Here is a 23374-nt window from a genome sequence, read left to right on the forward strand (position 1 = left end):
AAACATCGGGTTACTAAGCGCAGGGCCGCGCTTAGTAACCCGATATTTACCCTGGTTACCATTGTAAATGTAAAAAAAAAAACCCACTACATACTTACAATCCGGTGTCTGTCGTGTCCCCCGGCATCAGCTTCCCTGCACTGTGTCAGCGCCGGCCGGCCGTAAAGCAGAGCACAGCGGTGACGTCACCGCTCTGATTTACGGCCGGTGCTTACACAGTGCAGGGAAGCTGATGCCGGGGGACGCGACAGACACCGGAATGTAAGTATGTAGTGTTTTTTTTTTTTTTTACATTTACAATGGTAACCAGGGTAAACATCGGGTTACTAAGCGCGGCCCTGCGCTTAGTAACCCGATGTTTACCCTGGTTACCCGGGGACTTCGGCATCGTTGGTCGCTGGAGAGCTGTCTGTGTGACAGCTCTCCAGCGACCGCACAACGACTAAACAGCTACGCTGCTGCGATCTGCATCGTTGTCTATATCGCTGCAGCGTCGCTTAATGTGACGGTACCTTTATTCACAACTTTTTATATCAACCTGTAAATAAACAAAATGTTTCCATGTTTAAGAAATTGTGACCAGTATTAGGTGAAGATAAAGGTGTTAAGTATTAGATCCCAGTATTTATTTTCTTCATGATTAGAATCAGCCACAATTAGTGACATAATCAAATAATATTTCCCTGCATGTGCCACTAAGGGAGCTTCTTACATGTAGACACTTCGCAATTACTAACCTCTGGGCTGATGCCAGCAGATACTACACAGCTGACATCAACCTCAAAACCATCACCCTGATTGCCAATTCACCAGGGCAATCAGGAAGAGGCGGGGCTATGTGTCAAAATTGGCACATTTAATGGAGGTGCCATTTCTGGGGCAGCTGAGGGCTGGTGTTATTAGTCTGGAACAGTATTCATGGCCCCTTTCTGGCCTATTAATATCAGCCCGCAGCCATCTGTTTAGCCTTTGATGGTTATTAAAAATAGGGAGGACTCCATGTAATTTTTTGGAGGTCCTCCTTTTTTAATAACCAGTAAAGGCTAAGTAGACAGCTGTGAGCTGATATTAATAGCCTTGGAAGATCCCTATTTATAGCCCCCTTCCTAGAATAATAACATAAGCAAGCTCGCGTTTGCTTTCTCTCTGCCGGTTATTCAAAATAAAAGTGACCCCACGCCATTTTTTAAATTAATTTTATATTTATTAGCTAAATCCACGTACAGTAAACTACGCATGCAGTGCACTAATTATAATTGTCACTAACATCTATCTATTCTGACGGTTCACACTGTGAATTTACTGTACTTGGTGATGAAATGTCGGGTTTCCTATGAGATGTGTGTGTAAAAATCGGACGGCAAACTCATGGTCCGTGTGCTGTGCAAATTTTTTTCGCACCCATTGACTTGAATTGGCGAGTCTTGTTTAATATACGCAACCATGCTGATATTTTTCTTAGTCCAATCCAAGCTCGGAAAAAAAGCGCTCGCTTCCCAGTGCTACCACTATCAAAAGAGGAGGAAAGCACCCAATATGCAAATGAGGAGGTGTAATGCTGCACCAAACTCTTGATCATGCAAAGTGTGCCTCGAGGCCTCCTAATTTGGATGCGATTTAAAAGTTATTTTCTCAGGCACTGAACCAGTAACAGGTACAGGTACTAGTATGGTTGTTATAGGAGCTAAGTTCCCTACAACATTGTTTTGCCCATTTAAAATGCATTTGGGGGATGACAGACTCCCTTTAAAGAAGGCTCAAATTAAAAGAAGAATGTACAGTATAAATGAAAAGAAAGTACAAAAAATATGTTTTACTGTGCGGAAAGGGAAAGTTAATTCTCAATTGTCCGCTGATATCTCAAACATAATCAAGAGAGATTTCACTTATTATTTGTAATAAATTACATTTATATTAACCTGTATAACATTGTATAAGGAAATCCTAAAGGGAAATATTAGATTTATTTGGACATAAACCACTTCAAGCTGAGACGTCCGTGCTCTGGTGCTGACACCTTCCAGCATACTGGATATAATATATTAATCTGAACCTAATTATTCATTTGTTCGCTGCCTAGCTTTTTGTAGCATAGCAGATCTATTTCAACCAGACACCCACAGACAACATTTGCCATTATCATTTCTGCCAGCCTGTCTCTATCTGGCATGTAATCAAAGAAGAACCTAGAACGTCAGTTGCACTTTTTAGAGACTTTATTGTTCTTTTTAATAAATCATGAGTTTTGCTTGTAATGTAGTGCTACTTGGCACCCGTAAGCCTCATTTTTATTTGAATCAAGATGATTTATGGTCACCCTGGGTACAATACATTGTCCTTCATTGTTTTATCCTGTAATGCACACCCTGGCTGTGGTAGACAGAATTTTGCAGATGGATGTCAGTTATTATTAAACACACTGTAGGATAACTTGCTATGTTCACAGCGTTGATGGTAACCCATATATGAATGGTTTCAAAGTGAAATAATATATGAGAAATATTCTCGTTCCTCTAATGTATTCTGGTTGCAAAACTTGGAATAAAAAATCCTTCATCCATTCATCAGTGAGAATCAATACAAATTTTAGGTAAAATTTCTCGTGTCTTTTGGGAGTTGCACTTTTTCTGCATTGAGTTACTGATGAAATGATGACAATTATTTGAAGTCTGAGAAATGAAGAGATTGCCGGCAAAATCATTTTTGCAAAAAGAATCCATGGTTTAGGGACATTTTTCTTGCACTTTTTAAAGGAAATCTGACATCACGAAAATGCTATTTTCCTGCAGATATAGGGTTACTCTGCAGGTAAATAGCATTAAAACCCTGTGCAGCCAGCTGACCTAAAGTGCAGCTACACAGAAAAAATGTGAAAGTTTTAATCATGGTATACAAATGCTGCAGGCAGCTGTCACTCAAAGTGGAGGGGTGTTATTATGTCCGCACTCCCAGTAAACTGGGCGGTGATGTAATCACTCCCCTGCACTGCCCCAGTTAGGCTACTTTCACACTTGCATCGGTACGGGCCCGTCGCAGTGCGTCGGGCCGAGGTACCGACGCATACTGTGAAATAAAATCACAACGGGGGCAGCATTTGCAGTTTTTCAATGCATCCGCTGCCCCATTGTAATGTCCACGGAGGAGAGGGCGGAGTTCCTGCCGCACATGCACGGTCGGAAATGGCAGACACGACGCACAAAAAAACGTTACATGGAACATTTTTTGTGCCGAAGGTCCGCCAAAACACGACGCATCCGTCGCACGACGGATGCGACGAGTGGCAATCCGTCGCAACGCGTCACTAATGCAAGTCTATGGAGAAAAAAAGCATCCTGCGGGCAACTTTGCAGGATGCGTTTTTTCTCCAAAACTACGCATTGTGACGTGTGTCGAATGACGCTAGTGTGAAAGTAGCCTTACTTTAAGAGAGCCATGCACGGTGATGAATGGAAAACACATAATTGTCTAAGGCTTTCTATTTTCAATTTACTTCACAGCACAATTCTGACCTTAAAATTGCAGGTGTTAAAGGAAGCTTACACACAGCAAAATAGTGACACTAAATAACATTAATTTAAAAAAAAACTTGCCACAAAGCACCATAACAACCTCATATAAATATGCAGTCATTTTTGGCGTGAAAAATCTGTGTACACTTAGCACTAAATGTGTGTTTCAGGATTTTAATGATCATGAGCTAATCCTAGTGTGAGCTCTTAGTATCAGATTGGCAGGGTGACAGAATTCAAAATAATTTCACATCAGTATCTGTAAGCCAAAAATCAAGAGTGGGTGAAAAATGCAGAAGTGGTGCACGTATTTCTATTATACTTTTTCTCTAATTGTTCTTCACTTGGTTTTAGCTTACAAATACTGATGTAAAATACTGATCAAGTATGGATAGTTACAGTAGCCTAGAGAGGAAAGTTGATTTTTCGTAATGGCGGAGAAGCTGGTTTTGGAGGAGGAGAGTTGAGTAGCTGTGAGGATGAGCTGTGGGAATCTAAGGCAAAATCTTTGTCTGATGTTGTCAATCTTCTGCCTGAAGAATGAGGCAAAGTCTTCAGCTGAAATGAGAAGCGAAGGAAGGGGTGCTGGGGGACGGAGAAGAGAATTGAATGTGTTGAATAGCTGTTTAGAGTTGTGAAACGGAGAATATGAGAGATGAAAAGTATGTCTGCTGCAGTAAACATACACTTGAAAGTAGTGAGGGACTGTTTGAATGCGATGAAATGCTTATTGGAATGGGACCTTTTCCATCTCCTCTCAGCAACCCTATAAGCCTGCCTCAGTTCTTTAGTCAGACTGGTGTACCAGGGTTGCCTCTTAATTGTGCGAGTTTTGTCATGTGTGAGGGGGGCAACCAATTTGAGAGCAGCAGCTGTTGTTGTGATACATGAAGTGGCAGCAGCATCTCCATTGTGTAAGGAACTTATTTCTTTGAATGTAGGTTGAGGTATTTTACATTTTTGCGAGGGTGTGCAAGTTTCTGGAGCGGGGTTTGTGGACTTGGAGAGGAAAGAGAATTTAAGTAGGCTGTGGTAAGAAAGAGGGAGAGGTGAGTTGGAGAGGTTAGATAGTGAACAGAGGTGGGTGAAATGAGGTCCAGTGTGTAGCTATCTTTGTGAGTGGCTGCAGAAGACCACTGAGCATGGACAGAGGAGGAAGTGAGAGATAGAAGCTTAGAGACAGTTGAGTGGAAAGTGTAAATGGGGATGTTGAAATCACTGATGTCGATACTAGAAAGCGGTCAGTGGAAAATTAATGAAGTAGCCAGATGGAGAAGTGGTCAAAAAGGTGGTGGCTGGTCCTAGGGGGCAGTAAATGACAGCCAGTTGGAGGTGGAGTACATGCACACACAGTACACCTCAAAAAAAGGTAGAATAATGGAGGGTGGCACTGACATTAGAGTGAAGAAGCGAAGCAGGTATCTGACAGAAGAAAACCATCTCCTCTGCCATGCCTGCTCCTGGGGGGAGGTGGTAAAGATAGAATACACCATTGCAAAGTGCAGCTGGAGAGGTTGTTTCAGAGAGGGTGAGACAGGTTTCGGCGAAGGAAGGAAGGTTTGTTAGTAATGAAAAGATAATGGATGTATGAAAGTTCCATAGAGCACCTGTTACAGGCACTGGGGAAGCAGGGGCTGGGTGAATGGGTATATGGTTAGAAATGTTGCGATAATGTGTGATAGATCATGGATGGAAGGTAGAAGTGACTGTGGGGATGTGGTTAAGAAGGATGGGAGGAGAGATCGCCGGCATTGAGGAAGAGGGCATGAGATGACTGTCTGCAATTGGAGACAGAGGATTGTATTTTGAAGAACAGATCTGAGGAGGAGGTTGGATGGATGGGGAGAAATGGAGGGAGAGATGACCAGTTTTCTTACTAGATGTTGGGATTAGGGGGTTAGCAGAAAGTGGAAGACTATAGAGGCGAGAGTGAAAACAAGCAGAAACATTGTTTACTGTGACTAAGTATAAAGTTCCCTTCAGTTCCCTTCTGGTTCAATTCTGATCAAATTCAGTGCAACACACTTATATGATGCACTTAGAGGATAAGAAGCAGACTGATGTCTATGCAAACTGAGTGATCACTCAGATAGATCAAATGTGGTGACAGATTCCCTTTAATTAGTGATGCCTGAGTGTGTAGGACAATGCTCGATACTTGATCGAGCATCCTGGTGCTCGAGATTCTCGGTACTTGATCAAGTATACGAGTACACAGGAACCATGCTTGATTCTCCAGCCCACATGTTTCGCAGCTGATTTCAGCCACTTAACATGCTTGGATTGCCTGCCAATCTTGGTTATGCTGTAGTCAACATGGCTACTGGCATCACTGAGGTAGGCAGTCCGCATACTGTCATTGGGTCTATATAAGACCCGGTGATGTTATGTTCGGCGCATAGTACCCAGAAATAGTTTAGGGAGAGATTTTGCTGCATAAGGGACAGTGTGTTAAATAGCATTTAAGTACCTGATGGTGCAATATTAAACCAACAGTCCTTTTCAGGGCTAATTCAAATAGAATCTATTCTATAATACCAGTCTTAGCTGCAATAAGGGTAGAATTAGCTGTTTGAGTAAGAATAGTGTATTAGAGGCACTTAACCAGGCAACGTAAAACTAGCAGTCCTTTTCAGGGCTAATTCAAATAGATTCTATTCACTAATAATACTGCTATTATCTCCAATTCATGTAGGGTTAAGGCCCCTTCACATTAAGCGACGCTGCAGCGATACCGACAATGATCCGGATCGCTGCAGCGTCGCTGTTTGGTCGCTGGAGAGCTGTCACACAGACAGCTCTCCAGCGACCAACGATCCCGAGGTCCCCGGTAACCAGGGTAAACATCGGGTAACTAAGCGCAGGGCCGATGTTTACCCTGGTTACCAGCGTAAAAGTAAAAAAAAACAAACAGTACATACTTACCTACCGCTGTCTGTCCCCGGCGCTCAGCTTCTCTGCACTCCTCCTGTACTGGCTGTGAGCACAGCGGCCGGAAAGCAGAGCGGTGACGTCACCGCTCTGCTTTCCGGCTGACCGACGCTCACAGCCAGTACAGGAGGAGTGCAGAGCACAGCTCCAGAGGACAGACAGCGGTAGGTAAGTATGTACTGTTTGTTTTTTTTTTACTTTTACGCTGGTAACCAGGGTAAACATCGGGTTACTAAGCGCGGCCCTGCTCTTAGTTACCCGATGTTTACCCTGGTTACCAGTGAAGACATCGCTGGATCGGTGTCACACACGCCGATCCAGCGATGTCCACGGGAGATCCAGCGACGAAATAAAGTTCTGGACTTTGTTCAGCGACCAACGATCTCCCAGCAGGGGCCTGATCGTTGGTCGCTGTCACACATAACGATTTCCTTAACGATATCGTTGCTACGTCACAAAAAGCAACGATATCGTTAACGATATCGTTATGTGTGAAGGTACCTTTAGTGTAACAACCCTGCTGCCATCACTGCATGGCCTCCCATCCCCCACCTGCTTTTCACACAAACTCACTCACTTCTAAGTCAATATGTATATAAGGGGACATGTTCTGATTCCATGCAGCATCCACATATCATTGCCTCCTGATGATCCGTAGTGGTGAAACACGTTGAGGTGCAATAATCAGCATATACGATGAGTATCATTTATATATATATGCAATATCAGCGAATAACTAGGGCTGAACATTGCTGTTGATTTTTTCCTGTCTTACATTTATGATATGGCTACCAAATGTGAGATTACCATTGAAACATGTTTAAGTAAACTAATATCTATAGGGTCTCCAAGGGTCAGCCGCCGTTGAGTGGGGGCGCCATATCCGCTGACAAGTAGGGTGCCAACCCCCATAGGCAGGTTTTGTTACCAGCAGGGAACAGAGTTAGTGAGGTTGTTTTTATTAACGAGCACTTTTTGCACTTTGTTTTTGTCCGTGTCTTTTACCCTGCCACAATCTAGCCTTCAGTCAATATCGGCTTTTATAAATCCCTATCTAATTTTCCGGTCATGCATATCTGATGGTCCAAATGAGACACTAAACTAGGGTGCATGTAGAAGATATAGGGTCAGCAGACGTTGAGTGGGGGCGCCAATGTCGCATATATATATATAGGGTGCCAACCTCCGCTGATAGGTACTGTAGGATTTATTAGGTTGTAGTTGTAGGGATTATCTAGACTGCACGGCTGTGTGTTTTTGTTTGTGTTTTGCTGTTTGTGGCTGTTACATGGTTTTAAAATGATAATTAAAGGTGGATTTGTATCCGGGTTACCAAAGGTTTACAAGGTTATTTGTTTTTTTTTTATTAGAGGTATTTAGGCAGAGTTCATTGCACGCTCATCCATGAGAGTTAGCTACCTGTCCCTTTTTGCAAGGGGGCACGACTGTCAGAACAGTGAAAGCAGGTTGTGGATTAGATGGCAGATAATGCTTCCAGTCTGTTTCACAGCACCACCCTCTTTTCCACATGGACCAGTGTCATTAACCAAGAGATGGGACCACATAATCTACACCCTGATCCTCTTTCCATCCACCATGGTGAGTCCCAGTGGACACATAACCCTATACTTGGAAACTCGGATGAGCTCTTTGCATTTATGGCCAAACAAAAAACAAGTGTGGGATTGCACTATTTTTTTCAATTTCATCGCACTTCGATTTTTTTTTCCATTTTCTAGTACACGACATGGTAAGACCAATGATGTTGTTCAAAAGTACAACTCATCCCACAAAAAGTCCGCCCTCACATGGCCATATTGATGGAAAAATAGAAAAGTTATGGCTCTGGGAAGGAGGGGAGCGAAAAACAAAAACACAAAAACTAAAATACCCCGGGTCATTAAGGGGTTAAGGTTAAAATTAGCTCTGCCACTAAGGGGTTAAGTCTTATTAGGTCACCAGTGCTGCTTTAATGGATTTGACTTGTTTATTCAGCACATCCCACAGCCGCCCATCAGCTTCAGATATGGGTAATTTTGAATACAAGTCATTGATCATTGTCAGGTTTCTCAAAACATTCTTTAACAATTTTTGCCTTTACCTGTATTCTACTATTAATATACCCTTAGGGACTTGGTCCTTTAGCCCACTCGGACCGGTATACTCAACTATTAGATTTTTCCATTGAAAACATTTTACATTTTTTAGGACAATGAGCAGTTTCATAACCATTTGAGTCGACAAGAAGTCACCATGAAATAAGTGAAGTTTTTTTTTTTCGCTGATTTATATCGTGTATGGAAAAAATATGTGGTCATATGATTGGAAAAATAAACGGGATGCTGATATGAACAGTGCTGTGTATATATGCGGAAATATGTGTTTTAAAATTCCGCTGTACAAACATATTCTAAAAATACTTTTTAATCTAGTTCTTGGCTCTCCACTTTTTCTAAAAATAACACTAGTAGATTCATTTGTAATTTATATACAATAAGTGTAATTTAGCATACTAAAAGTTATCATTTTTATGGAGAAAACAAAATTCTTGTTTGCTAAAAGACCTGGCCCCCGTTGACCTGAATATAGCCTGCTCTATATAAGAAAGCTAAATCCTAGTGGACAGAGGGACCAGGTCCTTTAGCCTACTAGGATGTGGACACAACATTGATAACTGTTTAGCTATTATCAGTGCAGTTTCTACTTGTAGTTTCTGGGGCCCCTTATGGGAATGCGAACCCTGGGCAATTTCCCAGTTTTCCCCATCTGTAATGCTGCCCCTGCCTATGGGTGTCATTAACTGTTGCTTTCATGAATACAGACAAAAATGTAAAAATATATACAAACAATATAATTTCTGAAATTTTAAAACTTCTTTTTTTCTTATACTATATTTTGTTTAAAAATTGGAAACAATTATTGTAACAAATAAGAGGACGCATGGTAGGAGACTTTTTTTTTATAAAACTAAATTACTGTTTAACTGTAATCAGTCACAATTCACAAGTAATATAATTGTCCAGCTTGTTGAAAACACAGGCTGGTTGAATAAAAGGTGAGACAGGTAAAGCATAAATTGTAAGGTTTGGGTGTCTTCTAATATTTCTGTTTGCCAGATTACATCATTTCCCGCTGAATCCTAAATGTTTGCCAACCAAAGCTGAATTTATTTGGTAGGATTTAGTTGCTTTTGAAATAAAACCATTCTTTAAAATATCCAATCAAATTAACCCCTTCATGACCCAGCCTATTTTGACCTTAAAGACCTTGCCATTTTTTGCAATTCTGACCAGTGTCCCTTTATGAGGTAATAACTGGGGAACGCTTCAACGGATCCTAGCGATTCTGAGAATGTTTTCTCGTGACATATTGGGCTTCATGATAGTGGTAAATTTAGGTCAATAAATTTTGTGTTTATTTGTGATAAAAACGGAAATTTGGCGAAAATTTTGAAAATTTTTCAATTTTCACATTTTGAATTTTTATTCTGTTAAACCAGAAAGTTATGTGACACAAAATAGTTAATAAATAACATTTCCCACACGTCTAATTTACATCAGCACAATTTTGGAAACAAATTTTTTTTTTGCTACGAAGTTATAAGGGTTAAAATTTGACCAGCGATTTCTCATTTTTACAACAAAATTTACAAAACCATTTTTTTTAGGAACCACCTCACATTTGAAGTCAGTTTGAGGGGTCTATATGGCTGAAAATACCCAAAAGTGACACCATTCTAAAAACTGCACCCCTCAAGGTGCACAAAACCACATTCCAGAAGTTTATTAACCCTTCAGGTGCTTCACAGCAGCAGAAGCAACATGGAAGGAAAAAATGAACATTTAACTTTTTAGTCACAAAAATGATCTTTCAGCAACAATTTTTTTATTTTCCCAATGGTAAAAGGAGAAACTGAGCCACGAAAGTTGTTGTCCAATTTGTCCTGAGTACGCTGATACCTCATATGTGGGGGTAAACCACTGTTTGGGCGCACGGCAGGGCTTGGAAGGGAAGGAGCGCCTTTTGACTTTTTGAATGAAAAATTGGCTGCACTCTTTAGCGGACACCATGGGCAACAGGATAAAATGGATCCTAAAATTTGTTGGGCAATTTCTCCCGAGTACGCCGATACCTCATATGTGGGGGTAAACCACTGTTTGGGCACACGGCAGGGCTCGGAAGGGAAGGCGCGCCTTTTGACTTTTTCAATGGAAAATTAGCTCCAATTGTTAGCGGACACCATGTCGCGTTTGGAGAGCCCCTGTGTGCCTATGCATTGGAGCTCCCCCACAAGTGACCCCATTTTGGAAACTAGACCCCCCAAGGAACTTATCTAGATACATACTGAGCACTTTAAACCCCCAGGTGCTTCACAGAAGTTTATAACGCAGACCCATGAAAATAAAAAATAATTTTTCTTTCCTCAAAAATGATTTTTTAGCCTGGAATTTCCTATTTTGCCAACGGTAATAGGAGAAATTGGACCACAAATTTTGTTGTCCAGTTTGTTCTGAGTACGCAGATACCCCATATGTGGGGGTAAACCACTGTTTGGGCGCACGGCAGGGCTCAGAAGGGAAGGCACGCCATTTGGCTTTTTAAATGGAAAATTAGTTCCAATCATTAGCGGACACCATGTCGCGTTTGGAGAGCCCCTGTGTGCCTAAACATTGGAGATCCCCCACAAATGACCCCATTTTGGAAACTAGATCCCCAAAGGAACTAATCTAGACGTGTGGTGAGCACTTTGAACCCTCAAGTGCTTCACAGAAGTTTATAACGCAGAGCCATGAAAATAAAAATAAAAAATTCCTTTCTCAAAAATGATTTTTTAGCCCGCAATTTTTTATTTTCCCAAGGGTAACAGGAGAAATTTGACCTCAAAAGTTGTTGTCCAGTTTCTTCTGAGTACGCTGATACCCCATATGTGGGGGTAAGCCACTGTTTGGGCACATGCTGGGGCTCGGAAGTGAAGTAGTGACGTTTTGAAATGCAGACTTTGATGGAATGCTCTGCTGGCGTCACGTTGCGTTTGCAGAGCCCCTGATGTGGCTAAACAGTAGAAACCCCCCACAAGTGACCCCATTTTGGAAACCAGACCCCGAAAGGAACTTATCTAGATATGTGTTGAGCACTTTCAACCCCCAAGTGCTTCACAGAAGTTTATAACGCAGAGCCGTGAAAATAATAAATACGTTTTCTTTCCTCAAAAATAATTTTTTAGCCCAGAATTTTTTATTTTCCCAAGGGTTACAGGAGAAATTGGACCCCAAAAGTTGTTGTCCAGTTTCTCCTGAGTAAGCTGATATCCCATGTGTGGGGGTAAACCACTGTTTGGGCACACGTCGGGGCTCAGAAGGGAAGTGGTGACTTTTGAAATGCAGACTTTGATGGAATGGTCTGCGGACATCACGTTGCGTTTGCAGAGCCCCTGGTGTGCCTAAACAGTAGAAACCCCCCACAAGTGACCCCATTTTGTAAACTAGACCCCCCAAGGAACTTATCTAGATATGTGGTGAGCACTTTGAACCCCCAAATGCTTCACAGACGTTTACAACGCAGAGACGTGAAAATAAATAATCATTTTTCTTTCCTCAAAAATGATGTTTTAGCAAGCAATTTTTTTATTTTCTCAAGGGTAACAGGAGAAATTGGACCCCAGTAATTGTTGCGCAGTTTGTCCTGAGTATGCTGGTACCCCATATGTGGGGGTAAACCACTGTTTGGGCACACGTCGGGGCTCGGAAGTGAGGGAGCACCGTTTGACTTTTTGAATACAAGATTGGCTGGAATCAATGGTGGCGCCATGTTGCGTTTGGAGACCCCCTGATGTGCCTAAACAGTGGAAACCCCTCAATTCTAACTCCAACACACCCCTAACCCTTATCCCAACTGTAGCCGTAACCCTAATCACAACCCTAACCCCAGCACACCCCTAACCACAACCCTAACCCCAACACACCCCTAACCCTAACCACAACCCTAATTCCAACCCAACCCTAACCCTAAGGCTATGTACCCACGTTGCGGATTCGTGTGAGATTTTTCAGCACCATTTTTGAAAAATCCGCGGGTAAAAGGCACTGCGTTTTACCTGCGGATTTACCGCGGATTTCCAGTGTTTTTTGTGCGGATTTCATCTGTGGATTCCTATTGAGGAACAGGTGTAAAATGCTGCGGAATCCGCACAAAGAATTGACATGCTGCGGAAAATACAACGCAGCGTTTCCGCGCGGTATTTTCCGCACCATGGGCACAGCGGATTTGGTTTTCCATATGTTTACATGGTACTGTAAACCTGATGGAAGTCTGCTGCGGATCCGCAGCGGCCAATCCGCTGCGGATCCGCAGCCAAATCCGCACCGTGTGCACATAGCCTAATTCTAAAGGTATGTGCATACGCTGCGGAAAACGCTGCGGATCCGCAGCAGTTTCCCATGAGTTTACAGTTCACTGTAAACCTATGGGAAACAAAAATCGCAGTGCACATGCTGCAGAAAAACTGCACGGAAACGCAGCGGTTTACATTCCGCAGCATGTCGCTTCTTTCTGCGGATTCCGCTGCGGTTTTACAACTGCTCCAATAGAAAATCGCAGTTGTAAAACCGCAGTGAAATGCGCAGAAAAACCGTGGTAAATCCGCCATAAATCCGCAGCGGTTTAGCACTGCGGATTTATCAAATCCGCAGCGGAAAGATCCGCAGAGGACCAGAATACGTGTGCACATTCCTAACCCTACCCCTAACCCTACCCCTAACCCTACCCCTAACCTTAACCCTACCCCTAACCCTACCCCTAACCCTAGTTCTAACTCCAACCTTTTTTGGGGGGGGAAAAAAAAATTCTTTATTTTATTATTGTCCCTACCTATGGGGGTGACAAAGGGGGGGGGGTCATTTACTGTTTTTTTTATTTTGATCACTGTGAGGTTTTATCACAGTGATCAAAAATCACTCTGGAACGAATCTGCCTGCCGGCAGATTCGGCGGGCGCACTGCGCATGCACCCGCCATTTTGGAAGATGGCGGCGCCCAGGAAAGAAGACGGACGGACCCTGGGAGGCTAGGTAAGTATAGGGGGGGAGATCAGGGCACGGGGGGGGGGCGTCGGAGCACGGGGGAAGGGATCGGAGCATGGGGGAGTGGATCGGTGTGCGGGCGGGTGGATCGGTGTGCGGGCGGGTGGATGGGTGTGCGGGGGGGTGGATCGGTCTGCGGGGGGGTGGATCGCAGTGCGGGGGGGTGGATCGGAGTGCAGGGGGGTGGGATTGGAGCACGGGGGGTGGGATTGGAGCACAGGGGGAGCGGACAGGAGGACGGGGGAGCGGAGCACAGGACGGAGGGGAGCGGACCACAGATCGGAGGGCTGGGGGGGCGATCGGTGGGGTGGGTTGGGTTCACATTAGTGTTTCCAGCCATGGCCGATGATATTGCAGCATCGGCCATGGCTGGATTGTAATATTTAACCAGTTTTTTAGATGAAATATTACAAATCGCTCTGATTGGCAGTTTCACTTTCAACAGCCAATCAGAGCGATCGTAGCCACGGGGGGTGAAGCCACCCCCCCTGGGCTAAAGTACAACTCCTTCTGTCCCTGCACGCCGGGTGAAATTACAGTTAACCCTTTCACCCGGCCTGCAGGAACGCGATTCTGCCATGACGCATACGCTGCGTCATGGGTCGGAATGGCACCGACTTTCATGACGCAGCGTATGCGTCAAAGGTCGGGAAGGGGTTAAAAGGTTGTCACTGAAACTCATAAGTGGAATATCGCTCAAGCCACTGTTAGCGATGCGTTTATGTAGATTAATATACAGTTATTACAAAATCTAAAAAAAGCTATATAACTATCAATGAATGAACAAACAAAGTGCAATAATGCAGTAAAAACAACATGGAGAGCCAAATTACATGGGCTATTTTTTTAACCAATGTGGGAAGTTCATTGAGATATTATTTTTCATGTGTTCTGCAACGGGTTTAGAACGACAAAAAAGAGCCAGAAGACAGCACTGTATGACTTCTAATACTCCTGCACTGATTAGAAGCACTTTACAGTACCTTCGTATTAAACAGTGCAGGTTTCTGCTAGTAATGCTGGGGTTAATCTGTTCTGCTAAGAGCTCCTGCAGGCTTTTCTGCTTTGATGCTCTCAGCTGTTTAGTGTTTGCCACTTTCCTTTGTGGTATATACTTGTCTCTCAAACCAGAGAAATGTACTTTCTCAGTTCAGGAGATCCCTTTTCTGGGTTATTTTTTTATCATCCATCGGTTTTCTCATGGATCCAGCTAAAGTCATGGTGGTACTAAAGTGGGATCATCCTGAGAACTTAAAAGCTTTACAAGGATTTTTGGGTTTCTCCAACTACCACCGTAAATTCATTAAAAACTTTTCAGTAGTGATCAAGTCAAACCTCTGACAGATATGACCTGGAGAGGGACAACTTTTCCCAATGGTCCAGTCCAGCCAGGCATTTCATACCGTGAAAAAGTGTTTCGCATTTGCACCGATTCTCATACAATCTGACGTCAGTCAGACACTTATTGTAGCGGTTGATGTGTCTTTAGTGGGGGTGGGGCTGAATTGTCACATTGTGCATCTCCTGGTAAATGGCATTAGTGTGCATATTTTTCTAAGAAGTATTGTTTCTCCTTGCGGAGAGTAACATGTTGAGATGAAGAGACAAAGTAGCTATGCTTCTCTGGGAAATATGCAAATTGTCTCTTCAGAGAGGAAGAGGACTAGAACTCTAGTGCTACCTATTGCTACTTCCAATAGGTGGCACTAGAGTTCTAGTCCTCTTCCTCTCTGAAGAGACAATTTGCATATTTTTCTAATTTTGTTCGCTGAGAAAAACTATGATGTTGCTAACAGGGAACACTTGGCAATTAAGTGGGCTTCTGAAGAGTGGTGTCATTTTCTAGAGGAGTCAGTTCATTAGGTCATGTTAATCACAGATAAAAAAAAATCTTTTATATCTAGAATTTGCAAAACTTCTACTAACACCTAGACAGGCAAGGTGGTCATTGTTCTTCACCAGATTTAACTTTTTTGTGACACATACGCAGGGAAATAAGAACATTAAGGCGGAAACCCTATTTAGTTGATTTTCTGGGGGTGGAGATAATTGTGAACCGATTCCTATATTACAGAAAGGGGTGGTTATTGTGCAAATATGCACTGATCTTGAGAAGGAGGTTGTAGAGGCTCAGGGGGTTGCCCATGCTGCCTGTCCATTAGGTAAATTGTTCGTATCTGTGAATCTCCATATAAATGTTATAAGTGAATATTATGATTTGGTTTTAGCAGTACATCCTGGTAGTAAAGCCAACACAGATATCCTTACTCTGTGTTTTTGGTGGTGTGGCTACACCAGGAAGTACGGGCATATGGAGCTGCCGGCAGTGTTTGTGCGCATTCTAAATCCCCTCATACTCGTCTGACTGGGTCTCTCCAATCATCAAGGGAGATCCCTTGTAGAAGGTGGGTTACGGTCTTGTGTTTACCATGACAGAGAGGAGCCAGAAGTCTGGTTTCTCGTACTCCAGCACTGATTAGAAGCAATTCACCTTCATATTAAACAGTGCAGGTTTCTGCTAACAGCGCTGAGTAGAGCTCCTAGAGGCTTTTCTGATTTGATGCTCTAAGCTGTTCAGTGTTGTCCACTCCCCTCTGCTATATATACTCACCTCTGGCATTGGTCGAGTTAGTTCTGTCTGGTCTGGGAGCTGGGGATGTTGGTTGTTTGTGGAGTCATTTTGGAGTGTTTCTCAGGAGACTGGTGCGTGGTGATTTGTCTGTGTGCATACCCTCATTCTCTCCAATTTTGTTTTTCTTAACTTTACTTCCCAGCGTTCAATTCTGTTGTTTGAGAGTGCATATTTGTATGATTAGTATCTCCACTTATCACTGTGTAAGGCGTGTGTTGGGAGCTAAGTTATGCCCTTCATCCCTTCACGTTCCTTCCTAATAAAGCGGGTATGTTTTATGTGTAAAATGACATGTTATGTGGCACTGTTTTATTGTGTAGTAATATGATAATTAATGTTATGATGTTTGTGTACTGTGTAAGTTATGTATATTTATGGACTAGGGATAGAGATAGGGAGATACAGTGTTAGAGTAAAATTTAGTAATAGTAATGGGTAATATGCGGTTTAGTACAGTGGGGGCACTGTACATTAGGAGATAACATAGAGTTAGGATAAGAAGTAAGGGGATTTCTGAGTAGGGGGGGCCAGGACAGTTAGAGATGAGACACTTCCTGGGTTTACTTAGTTACAGTGTGGGATGAAGAGAAGGTTGTTGCAGTAACAAGTTTAAGAGGAGCCCAGCAGTCCAGGGCCTTGGGGCCGGAAGTGAGACAAATACGAAAGGACAAGTTTAGCAAGAGAGGAATAGCAGCTAGGTTCAGCGGGAAAACCCAAAACGCCCGATGCCTACGGTCTGGAAAAGGTTGGAAAAAGCCTTCCTTTATTTCTCCCTTGAGGGAAAAACAAGCGGGGAACCCCAGGCACGAACTAGTCTGGCTAGTCGGGATGCTGCGGTACTGGAGGGTACGGTACAGGAACACAGAATTGCAGAAAAGCACGGGATAGCATAGAGGTAAGGATCTATGATCAATGAGGATACCTGTGCAATGATTGTGACTGAACTGGAGGTGCTGAGTAAAGTTGTTTTGTTGGAAATGACTTGGACTCTGTTAATCGGTGTGAGATGATGTCTGAAGCCGGAACCCTGCATCCTGAGGAGGACTCTAACCTAAAAGTGAGTGATATGCATTGCACACACATCACACAGCAGATGGGACGTTTTAATGTCTTTGCCAGGGTGTGCCGAAACAGCAGCTCCTAGCTTTAGGGATAGGGAAGGAGCCCCTAGCCCTGGGATATCCTACTACTGTGCCGTGATATATATTTTTTTCTATATTGTCATGCAGACTGCAAACAAGAGCTTATTGCAAAGTAACATACAGAGTCAGCAGTTTAAATCAGATACCCACTGGCAAATGCTTGGGAATGTTACTCAAATTCCAGTGCTGGCACATGCGTTTGAGTAAGGCTTTGTGCCAATGAAATTCTTAGCAGTTTGGGGCAGCTTCTGTTTGTTGGTTCTCTGTGGAACATGCTGGCCAGCAAGCTTTATATGGAGAATCATTTACTCTTAAAATGCACTTACACCTGTATTATAGAAGCCCCTACTGGAGGCTATACCAATATAAGCTGCATGAGACAGTCCAAAGAATTAGAAGCAGAGGTCTACAACCAACCATCACATTTTATTGGAACAATGCAAATTTCAATGCTCAGATGTGTCCTGGGGTCTGTCATTCACTGTAGGAGATGAATTGGTTGAAGTTTCAAAGACTAAGACTTAAGGCCCCTTCACATTAAGCGACGCTGCAGCGATACCGACAACGATCCGGATCGCTGCAGCGTCGCTGTTTGGTCGCTGGAGAGCTGTCACACAGACCGCTCTCCAGCGACCAACGATGCCGGTAACCAGGGTAAACATCGGGTAACTAAGCGCAGGGCCGCGCTTAGTAACCCGATGTTTACCCTGGTTACCATCCTAAAAGTAAAAAAAACAAACAGTACATACTTACCTACCGCTGTCTGTCCTCGGCGCTCTGCTTCTCTGCACTCCTCCTGTACTGGCTGTGAGCAGTGAGCACAGCGGCTGGAAAGCAGAGCGGTGACGTCACCGCTCTGCTTTCCGGCTGACCGACGCTCACAGCCAGTACAGGAGGAGGACAGACAGCGTTAGGTAAGTATGTAGTGTTTGTTTTTTTAACTTTTAGGATGGTAACCAGGGTAAACATCGGGTTACTAAGCGCGGCCCTGCGCTTAGTTACCCGATGTTTACCCTGGTTACCAGTGAAGACATCGCTGGATCGGTGTCACACACGCCGATCCAGCGATGTCAGCAGGGAGTCCAGCGACAAAATAAAGTTCTGGACTTTCTTCAGCGACCAACGATCTCCCAGCAGGAGCCTGATCGTTGGTCGCTGTCACACATAACGATTTTATTAACGATATTGTTGCTACGTCACAAAAAGCAACGATATCATTAACAATATCGTTATGTGTGAAGGTACCTTTACTCCAGATGTCATTTAGTTGTGTCTAAAATTAAATTACCAATTCCCAGTACACGTTTTGTAAAGTATTTGTTACTATTCCCTTCCTACAGTGTATGTGCCTTCCCCACACACTGAACTCAACATAATTAAGTAACAAAAGTATATAAATAATAATAATTTTTATTTCTATAGCGCCAACATATCCCAGAGCACTTTACAATTAAGCGGTGACATATACAGACAAATTCAATGCAATATAGGGCAGTTTAAACAGTTACATTAGGAGTGAGGACCCTGCTCGCAAGTTTACAATCTACAAATGCATCCAGCATAGTCAGATTATATGTGATTAACACTGCAGCCTTGCAGCGCTGGAGTCCTGGGTTCAAGTCCTACCAAGTACAACATCTGCAAGGAGTTTGTATGTTCTCTCTGCGTTTGCGTGGGTTTCCTCCCACACTGCAAAGATATACTGAAAGGGAATCTAGATTTTGAGCCCCAATGGGGACAGTGCCGATAATGTCTGTAAAGCAATGTATAACTAATGGCACTATATAAATGAATAAAGTAAATAAATAAATAATGCTACAATAAGGTTTTTAGTCTTAGGCAAACTGAAGACCGCGCTCACGAGGTAGATTTAAGGTTTTTTATTATTGAAGCCTACGCGTTTCAAGAGCTTTCTTACTCTCTTCTTCAGGACATGCCCTGAAGAAGAGAGTAAGAAAGCTCTTGAAACGCGTAGGCTTCAATAATAAAAAACCTTAAATCTACCTCGTGAGCGTGGTCTTCAGTTTGCCTAAGACTACTACCCTCAATATCCTTTTGGATTTTTTTGGAGACCTGCTGCTACGGTTTTGCTTTTATGGGAGTTGTGACCTTGGTTCACAACTGCAATAGGTGAGCACATTTCCTGCAAAAGAATTTTATTCTTTCATATATAGTGAGACACATTGGGGGCGCCTTGTTTTTTTCTTTTAATAAGGTTTTTGATATTTTCACTATTATTTAAGCTTAACTTATACCTAGGGAAAAGTCTATGGACAAGAAATACCCATAAAATATATATTTATCTAATATTTACATATCACATGGTGTAATGCAGCGATGTTCACACAGTGCAGTAGAGAGACAGTGACCTGAAAGAGTGCAACATAAAACGTCAGTATTTTCCAAAAACTCACAAAGAAAGGCAAACATCCCGGGACCTTGCTTTTAGCAGATTTACATGATACAGTTGTTCAGGTTTTCTCTTCCTGGGCTGGTATACTTTGTATTTCACCTCCCCAACCTTTTCCCGGACTTCATATGTCCCTTGCCACTTGGTCCTGAGCTTAGTTTCTGCTGTGGGCACTAAGATTAATATCCGATTCCCTTTTTCGAAGGACGTAACAATGGCCTTTCTTTTATGCATTCGTCTCTGCGCTGCCTAGTCATCCATTAGCTGTTCTTTCACTATAGGAGAGACAGCCGCGATCCGATCCTACATACTTGCCACGTACTCGATTGCGCTTTTATGTGGGGTAGGATCCCGCTCCCAAGTCTGTGTCACTACGTCCAGCAGTCCCCTAGGATGCCTGCCGTACAATAGCTCTAAGGGTTAGAATCTTATTGAAGTCTGCGGTACCTCGTGGAGACCACTTTTTTTTAGCATGGATTTAAGGGTTTTGTTAAATCTTTCAACTAATCCTCCAGTCTGTGGGTGGTATGTTATGGCTGGCAATCAGGCAACACAGCGTGCAGTAATCAGCGCACATACAGAGATCTGGCAATAACCAAAAACAATAGGACGAGCTCTGAGACGTGGAATCTCTGTAGACCGCAATACCTGAACCTATCCTACACACAACTAAAGGCAGCTGTGGATTGCGCCTGACACTACCTATGCAACTCGGCACAGCCTGAGGAACTGACTAGCCTGAAGATAGAAATACAAGCCTGACTTGCCTCAGAGAAATACCCCAAAGGAAAAGGCAGCCCCCCACATATAATGACTGTTAGCAAGATGAAAAGACAAAACGTAGGGATGAAATAGATTCAGCAAAGTGAGGCCCGATATTCTAGATAGAGCGAGGATAGCAAAGAGAACTTTGCAGTCTACAAAAAACCCTAAAGCAAAAAACCACGCAAAGGGGGCAAAAAGACCCACCGTGCCGAACTAACAGCACGGCGGTGCACCCCTCTGCTTCTCAGAGCTTCCAGCAAAAGACAATAGCAAGCTGGACAGAAAAAAACAGAAAACAAACTAGAAGCACTTATCTAGCAGAGCAGCAGGCCCAAGGAAAGATGCAGTAGCTCAGATCCAACACTGGAACATTGACAAGGAGCAAGGAAGACAGACTCAGGTGGAGCTAAATAGCAAGGCAGCCAACGAGCTCACCAAAACACCTGAGGGAGGAAGCCCAGAGACTGCAATACCACTTGTGACCACAGAAGTGAACTCAGCCACAGAATTCACAACAGTGGTACACCGACTTGCACAATTGTTTAATCCGAAGCAGCTTACGCAGTTCCTTTGTCTCTTTGGGCATAAAAGGGGTCCCCTGAACAGTAAGGATCTCCTTAGGTAGTCTAAGGGTACCGTCACACAGTGCAATTTTCATCGCTACGACGGTACGATCCGTGACGCTCCAGCGTCGTAACAATATCGCTCCAGCGTCGTAGACTGCTGTCACACTTTGCAATCTACGACGCTGGAGCGATAATTTCATGACGTATGTGCGATGTAGAAGCCGTTGGTTACTATGCGCACATCGTATACGATATATGTTACACCATGCAATCATGCCGCCACAGCGGGACACTAGACGACGAAAGAAAGTTTCAAACGATCTGCTACGACGTACGATTCTCAGCGGGGTCCCTGATCGCAGGAACGTGTCAGACATTGCGATCTCGTAACTATATCGCTCGAACGTCACGAATCGTGCCGTCGTAGCGATCAAAATTGCACTGTGTGACGGTACCCTAAGGCAGCCGAATAATGCAATCAGCTCACGGGCTATAAGCTTAGCCGAGGTGTGGTGAAGTGGAATTGCCTCAGGGTAACGGGTGGCATAATCTACAACCACCAATATGTGTTGGTGGCCACGGGCGAACTTTACTATTGGTTCAACTAGATCCAGAGCAATTCACTCAAAACGCACCTCTACCACATTGCATCACTCACAACACACTGGGGACAATGTAGATGATTGAAATAATGTGACAGGTTCCCTTTAAATATTCAACTATACTGACGTTTTGGATTGACCAACAGGACTAATTATTGAATAATACAATTAACCATCAAAAATGCAAATTGCCTAATAATTGTGCACACAATTTATGTTGTCTACCCTCTTACTATTTGAACTTCTTTATGTTGACATTGCACCAGAGGTATAAAGGTAGATGGATGGTTACATCATTGTAAACATATGGCCAAAAGAAGTGAGGACACATTTTGTTTTCCACAAAGTTTGCAGCTTCAATTTTTTACCGTGGCAATTTTATTTAACTCTAAATTGTTATTATAGAGTGTTCAGATGAGTTGCAAATGTAACTGAATGATTTATTGGATCATTGAGTTCTTAAAAGTGAGAGGTTCAACTGCTGTGAAGACGACTTCAAGTCACCCCAGAAGGTCCAGCACGTGCCAGGACCATCATGAAGAGAATTCAGCTGAGGGATGAGCTCAACACCAGTGCAGAGCTTGCTCAGGAAAGGCAGCAGGAAGGTGTCGGTGCCTCCTCACACACAGGCTGGCTCAGTGTGAAGAATGGCAGCAAAGGAGCCACTTCTCTCCAAGAAAACATTAAGGACAGATGGACATACTGCAGAAAGAATAAGGATTGGATTGGAGAAGACGGGGGTAAAATTATATTCTCTGATGAAGTCCCTTTTTAGATTGCTAGAGATAAGAAAAGTTGAGCGCTACGATGAGTCGTGTCATGTCAAAAGTAGAGTATCCTCAGATGTGTGTGGTTGCTTTTCAGTCAATGGAGTGGGCTTACAATTTTGCCTAAGATCACTGCCATGAATAAAGAATGGGCTCTAAATATCTAAACTTCTCTAAACAATCCAGGAGCAACTTAGTGATTAACAATCGTTTTTCCATCATAATGGAGATTCCAGAATTTTGGCCAGGAAACTCCCCAGATCTCATTCACATTAAGGATCTGTGGTCAATCCTCAAAAATATATATATTTGGCTGAACTTGGAAATTTTTTCCCCAATTTCCAGTACCTCACATGATAAAATGGATGAGGTCATGCAAATGTTAGGAAAAGGAGGAAAAAAACTAAAAACGAAAATGCAAACACACACACAAAAAAAAAAAAAAATCGCTAGGCCGAGAAGATGCGAACACAAGTTCTATCTGAAAATCAAGACCTAATAAAATAAAAGCCTATTATGCCAACAAAATATACCGTAATTAGTAGATGAAAATACACATGCATTTTTATGTATCTTTTATTCACCCTTCTGTGCTAGAATTCGGTGCACAATAAAAAACTATATCATATTTATTGGCTAACTAGAAAAAATAAATTATATATATTATGTTTTTATTTTTATATTTTTGCAAGCTTTCAGAGCACAGAGTCCCCTTCTTCAGGCAGGAGATCATTTCTCTGGACCTGGACTCTGTATGACAGATTTAACCCCTTCCCGACCTTTGACGCATACGCTGCGTCATGAAAGTCGGTGCCAATCCGACCCATGACGCAGCATATGCGTCATGGAAAGATCGCGTCCCTGCAGATTGGGTGAAAGGGTTAACTCCCATTTCACCCGATCTGCAGGGACAGGGGGAGTGGTAGTTTAGCCCAGGGGGGGTGGCTTCACCCCCTCGTGGCTACGATCGCT

The 23374-nt window shown here is 43.2% G+C and overlaps 1 protein-coding gene across 2 annotated transcripts in view; it reads right to left on the reverse strand.

Moving 5' to 3' along the window:
• SLIT3 (slit guidance ligand 3) overlaps positions 1 to 23374 on the reverse strand; it is a 1020157-nt gene that overhangs the window by 103041 nt on the left and 893742 nt on the right. The window lies entirely within an intron of this gene.

This window comes from Ranitomeya imitator, chromosome 4 (assembly GCF_032444005.1).
Source record: "Ranitomeya imitator isolate aRanImi1 chromosome 4, aRanImi1.pri, whole genome shotgun sequence".
Taxonomy (NCBI): Eukaryota; Metazoa; Chordata; class Amphibia; order Anura; family Dendrobatidae; genus Ranitomeya; species Ranitomeya imitator.